This window comes from Tachypleus tridentatus, chromosome 6 (assembly GCF_004210375.1).
Source record: "Tachypleus tridentatus isolate NWPU-2018 chromosome 6, ASM421037v1, whole genome shotgun sequence".
In the NCBI taxonomy this organism is placed as follows: Eukaryota; Metazoa; Arthropoda; class Merostomata; order Xiphosura; family Limulidae; genus Tachypleus; species Tachypleus tridentatus.
Window position 1 is genome coordinate 146,298,079 of NC_134830.1, and position 5,861 is coordinate 146,303,939.

Here is a 5,861-nt window from a genome sequence, read left to right on the forward strand (position 1 = left end):
GGGAATCCTTGATTATAGTTACAGTAAAAATATTGTTCAGTATCACAGTAAGAATAACAATGCTTGCCCTCTTGTTGCTGAGTGGGTACACATAATCTACAAAACTCAATTTTAGTTTATTGTACAAAAAAACTACTCAGGAGGAATCTTCCTTGGTTCACCACTCCAAGAACTGAAAGTGGAAAGGACTCCTCTACTCCACTAGAAGAAAAGGGAATAAAATACATGTTGGGGAGTCCAGAGGAATGACATAGCAGATACAGTGCTATGGGTGTCTGCACCCCTATACAGAAAAACCCTAATTATAGAAGCCAGAGTCAGTAGGGATAGGCAAAAATCTTATCTGTTTTACTCAACAGACCACAGTTTTCCAGAAAAATAACAAACCTATAAACTATGAAAATGGACTTAAAACAAAAATAATAAGCAACACCCTAAAGTACAAAACCACTAAATGAACTGAGAAGGAAAAGATAAATAAACATCAAATTTGTTAGTCCACCAAAAAAATACCAAGAACACAAAAAAATAAAACCTATCCTGAAGAACATGAGAGAAGAAGTTAATAATAATTATTTTTAAACTCAAATCCAATCACAAATTAGATGGCTGGTAGTAAAGAAAAAGCAACTTGGAAACATAAACAGTGAAAGGAAGTACAAATAATGAGCCAACACACCCACAAAAGTGGTGGAAGTTATAATTACCCAAACAGCAATGATCCTGCATAACTTGGACATGTATAGAAAATTAAACAAAACAAATTGAAACTAAAGTATCTGAGATGTGATAAAGAACTATAATAATCTAACTTACCAAATACTGAACATATGAAAACATGAAAGAGCAAACTAAAAGAGGAAAATTAGACCAACCCTAAAGCTAAAATGACTTTCTAAATGTGGATATACCTACTGGGAGGGAGTAAAACTTACCACAGACCTTCTGGTAAGAATAACAACACCTTACCCAGGAGATTACATGAAGGTATAAAAAGTAGGAAAGTATAACAGAAAGAAATCTCCACACAGTAGTTAGAACTTAGAACCTTTCTACAAAAATCAAAGCCTGTGTTTCCCCAACAGACATCATCAACCCTGAGAACTGGAGATTGTGTCAAAACCATGGCTACTATGGATGGAGATTCATCACCTGCCATAATAAATTTCATATTTATATGAAAAATTAGAATTTGGAAAATGGAATTATTTCTAAAACAAATGAGTAGAAACAGCAGAAATTTAACACAGGAAGTTAAAACTAATAAAAATTTGTGATTAAGCTATATCCAAATTTTGTAGTCACATGTACAAATTAAAACACATTCTATACACTACAGGGTGGCCCATAAGTCCCTACCCATCTATATGTTATTATATTATATTCAATTACGCATGTATTATAAATTTGTTTCTTTTTTTTAGAGAAATATGGCCGATGTAAGCCCATTTACACTTGAAGAGCGTTTGTGACAAATAAATACATACATGAGTGCAGCGAGAATGAGGGACAGCACACAGATACATAAGATATATGGATGGGTAGGGACTTACAGGCCACCCTGTAGAATGCTGATCAAGAAAGTGTAAGTTGTGCTAGAATAATAGAGTGAGCTAGTTGTTCTAAATGCAGATGATGCAGGTAGACGATGGTGGTCATCACACCACCTCATGTTCTGAAGGTGTGCAAACCTGTTGAGGGTATAGAAGACTGCCGTGCAAAAGAAAAGCTTCAGTAAATGCTTAGAGGGTAAACCAAGTATATCGAGAGATTTTGTTATGAGTGTGAAGTAAGACCATCTAGAATATTTGATTATTTGCATATGTGTGTGTGTATGTAATACAAATTTGTAGCTTTGAAATTTCAAAAGATTTCATTATAATACATTGTTTTAAAAGAAACAATTCATCTCCAATCTCTGTCATGAAGGGTAATTAACATCTCCAGAAGTGTATACTTATGCTAAATCAGTCTATCATGTATACGTTTTCACCTCATCATAAGGAGCTCATAATCCTTCTTTGGCAATATTGTACATATGGTATTATACAATGGTAGCAGGAATTACATGTAGCTATTTGAAAACAATGGTTAACAAATGAGATTTTAACATAAGCTTTAATTTCTTAATATCAAAATGAAATATTTAAATTACCTGTCAACTTCACTTTTCTTTTATAACACATTTTTGCTCCAAATTTCACAAATCAGATAATCTTTTAAACCCTATTTCAACTCTTCAGTTTTAATACTTTTAATGCAGATTAAAAACTTTTATTATAAATACTGCTAAGACAATGTATTTTTTATAGCCAGCAATTACCTTGTTTTACCTCAGATATAAATAAGTCTAACCTACACCCAACGCCCTCTTTTATTTAAAATATATTAAAATATATATTCAGGAAAGTACTAAAAACAGTCCTATCAAAAATTATGGTCAACTTTTAAAGATACTTCAAGTTTGGCTGCAAAATGTACAAGATCCATAAATAGTAAATTTGTTTCTTCTATATTTTTACTTGTTGTTATAAGAGTGACTAAAATGTAAAAAATAGAAAACTGTTGGGATACAGGAATCAATCAAAAAAAATATTGATTAATTTATGCAAGAAGAATGCAAGCAAGAAGCTATTCTGCACCATAATGTGAACTATATATATGTGTATACTGACTAGGTGATTTCTAGCTTGTTACATGAGTTTATTGGTTACATATAGTTCAAACAGCAGTAAAATAATAAAATGAAAGAAAATAAGATGCAAAATGTTACAAGCCTGAGGCTGTTTGTGATAACTAATTTTATGCATCATTCTAGAAAGAAAAAAAAGGATAATTTATATCTATTTTGCAATTTGTGTGGTAATTACAAGGTCAGTTAACTAAATAAACCCTGTTCAGTGTTAGGTAAATCAAATAACAAAATATAACGTTTTATGCAAAAAAATACTTCTGATATTCATGTAAGAACTTCTAAAGGTTATGCAAATGAAATGTGAATATTGGTAAGATGAAAACCAATTTTAATCCTGACATAAAATTACTTTTACTCAGACTAGTCTAAATCATATTCTGACTCTATAAGTTCACACAAATTCCAGTGAAATGTTTCCGTATAGTTTTTTCCTACAAAGGTAACGTTTTCTGTTGGATGTGTATTGCCAAAGTATCATCTGTTCTCTAAGTTTGTAGAAGATTCTCGACACCAAGAATCAACTACATAAGTGTTGCAGAAGATGTAGAGTGTTGTTTAATTGGGTGCTTAAAGTGTATGTTGCAAAACATTGTTTCATTTACGTTTGATTTTAAAGTACCTTCTATCATGATGAGATGTGATATTTCTATACTAAAGTAAACGATTATGCCTATGCTGTTTTCAGAGTGAGGTGTACTGTATGTAATGAATCTGGGATTGTAGTGTTTTGTTTTTCTGTGCAATGTGTTTCAGACATTATGATGATGTTGACCTTACATGTTTGTTTATGTTGCAAATTTCTATTATTTTATCTTTGACGTTTCCTTGACAGTTGATATGTAGAATTTTAATGTGTTTGATCATTTTGTTGTGCTACTTCTCTGCATAAATTATAAGTGATAGGTGATGTGGTTTGAGGTTGGGAAGGTGGAAGTAGTTTTTGGCCAGACTACAGAGAGCCTTGAGGGACTCGTGTCTTGGTTCGAAAGTGGGGAATTCACTCAGTTCAATTAGCTTGGCTAGTAAGTTTGTAGTGAATTCGGTGGGGTTGAAGGTGTGAGTTGTCTTTGTGCGTGTAGCTCGGCATATGTGCGAGTTGTTTGAGGTTGGGTGGCTGTGTTTGTGGTCTGTAAAAATGTTGGAGTTTCTAGAAGTGGTTGTTTTGTGGTATGAGTTGTTGAGTGAGTGTTGAGGGGCTGTGCGTTGATGTTCATATTTTTAAATAGAATTCTGTTTCTGATCTGTGTGTATTTGGGACAACCTTTGAAGCTGGCTGCATGAGAGCCCTGACAGTTTGCACATGTGATTTGGTTTGCGCTCATTGAGACACTGAGCGACCTCGTGCGGTCCTTTACATCTCACACATCTGTCTTGGTCATACAATTAACATTAGTGTGTCCAAACTTTTGGCATTTGTAACATTGTAGGATTAGTTTTGATGTGGTTTCTCTGGTTCGATCGTGTTTTTTAAATAATGGGAAGCTACTGTCTTTTAGTAATTTGTTTTGTTCACCTTTCGTGTTTACGGTTACTTTGACAAGTGGAGTTTTTTTGTCTTTCTTTTTAAATGAGATTATTCGTTCGGTTTTTGTTATGTCGTAGCCTTGCATTTTAAGTTCTTCCGTGATTTCGTTATCTTAGATGTCAAAATCGACACCTTTGAGAACTACAGTTGGTTGTGTAGTGTTGTGTTTAGATATCTGATCGTGGCTCTGACTCCGAAGGCATATTTGGGCGAATGAGCCAAAATGTGGGCGAAGTCGTCTGATTATGTACATTTTATCATAACTCTTCCGTTGAGAAGCCGTCTGATATCCTGAAAGTAAATGCCTGGGAAATATAATCTTAAGTGTTTAACAATCTGAGGAATGCGTTTTGTGTGGTTGAAACAGTGGGATGTGTTATTGGTTTCTAGCCTTGTCTATGTTAGTGGATGTATCGTTAGTTTCGCGGTTCTTAGATCTATTAGAATTGTTTAAAACCTCACTTACCGTAGTCTTTTTCCTCCTTTGTCTTCGTTTTTCTGGGTTATGTTCTCCATCTTTAGTCAGCTGGCTGGTTTGTTGGTCCGGTGCCGAGTCCGAGTTTTCACTGTCTGAGGCTTTTCTTCAATTGCCTTGTTCAGGATTTCTATTATCTCTTCATTTGGCATGGCTTCTCCTGTTTATCTGGTAACTATCTTGTTATTTTTTCTTATTCTCATAGTTTTACTAGTCCTTATAAGGACTGAAGGGTTGCCTTTTTAGAAAAACTAAAAAAAAAAAACACATTCAAATAATTGCTTGTCCTCTATACTATTCTTTCTAGTGCACACGTCCCTTTCCTTTCCTGACCGACCTACGCGCCGCCGACCGAAAGCACCTCCTCGCGGAAGCTTCGCCAGACCAACACTGCCTACCCTACACAAACTATGCCTTTCGCACCGGAAACCGCCGACGGAAGGGTACCTCCAAAACGCCACATTTCCTATACGCCCGATAGGACGCAGGACTTGAAGTCTCTCTTCAGTTTGAAGACTGTTGCGAGAATGTTTTTAAATTGATCGGTCTATATTAATTTTCTGTTGAATGTGATACCTGGAAATTTAATGGTGGGGGAGAATGTGTCCAGCATTTTAAGTTTGATTTTTAGAACGGATTTATTTTTCCGGGTGATTTTTCGCTTGAAGATTATAGCTTGAGTTTCGGTTGTGTTTAGTGCTACTCGCCAAGTACTAGACAGTTACGCTGTTAAGGGTGGTTTGGACTTTCGAAGTCGCCAACAGGCTTCATGTAACTTGCTCCATACTGTTAAATCGTCAGCGTATTGAGAGGCATTGATATACGTTAGCTTCGGGAAGGAAATGTTATTAACATACATGATGTATTCTACATATCTGAGTACAAAACCTTGCCGAGAGGTAAACGGTGTGAGATGTTGCAATATTGATTTTGACTTTGGTTGTTCTGTTGTCTAAGAAGCTTGAGATCTATCTTGTTAAGGTTGGCGGGAGATTGAATAGAGACAGTTTCTATTTGAGACCATGATGCTCGACTGAATCGAAAGCTTGTTTCACGTCAAAAAATAAGCCCACTGTGGTGTGATTTTTATTCAAACCCTGTATGACTGAGTTTGTTCACCTTACTAAGCGGTCAGCGGTCTGTCTGTTTCTGCGAGAGGCGTTTTA

The 5,861-nt window shown here is 35.2% G+C and overlaps 1 long non-coding RNA gene across 1 annotated transcript in view; it reads right to left on the reverse strand.

Moving 5' to 3' along the window:
- The window catches only part of LOC143251490 (uncharacterized), a 14,013-nt gene extending 8,617 nt beyond the window's left edge, over window positions 1–5,396 (reverse strand). Inside the window, exon 1 of the long non-coding RNA XR_013028592.1 lies at window positions 4,687–5,396. This is a non-coding gene — a long non-coding RNA (uncharacterized LOC143251490). The remainder of the gene's footprint in view (window positions 1–4,686) is intronic.
- Between the last annotated feature and the right edge of the window lie 465 nt (window positions 5,397–5,861).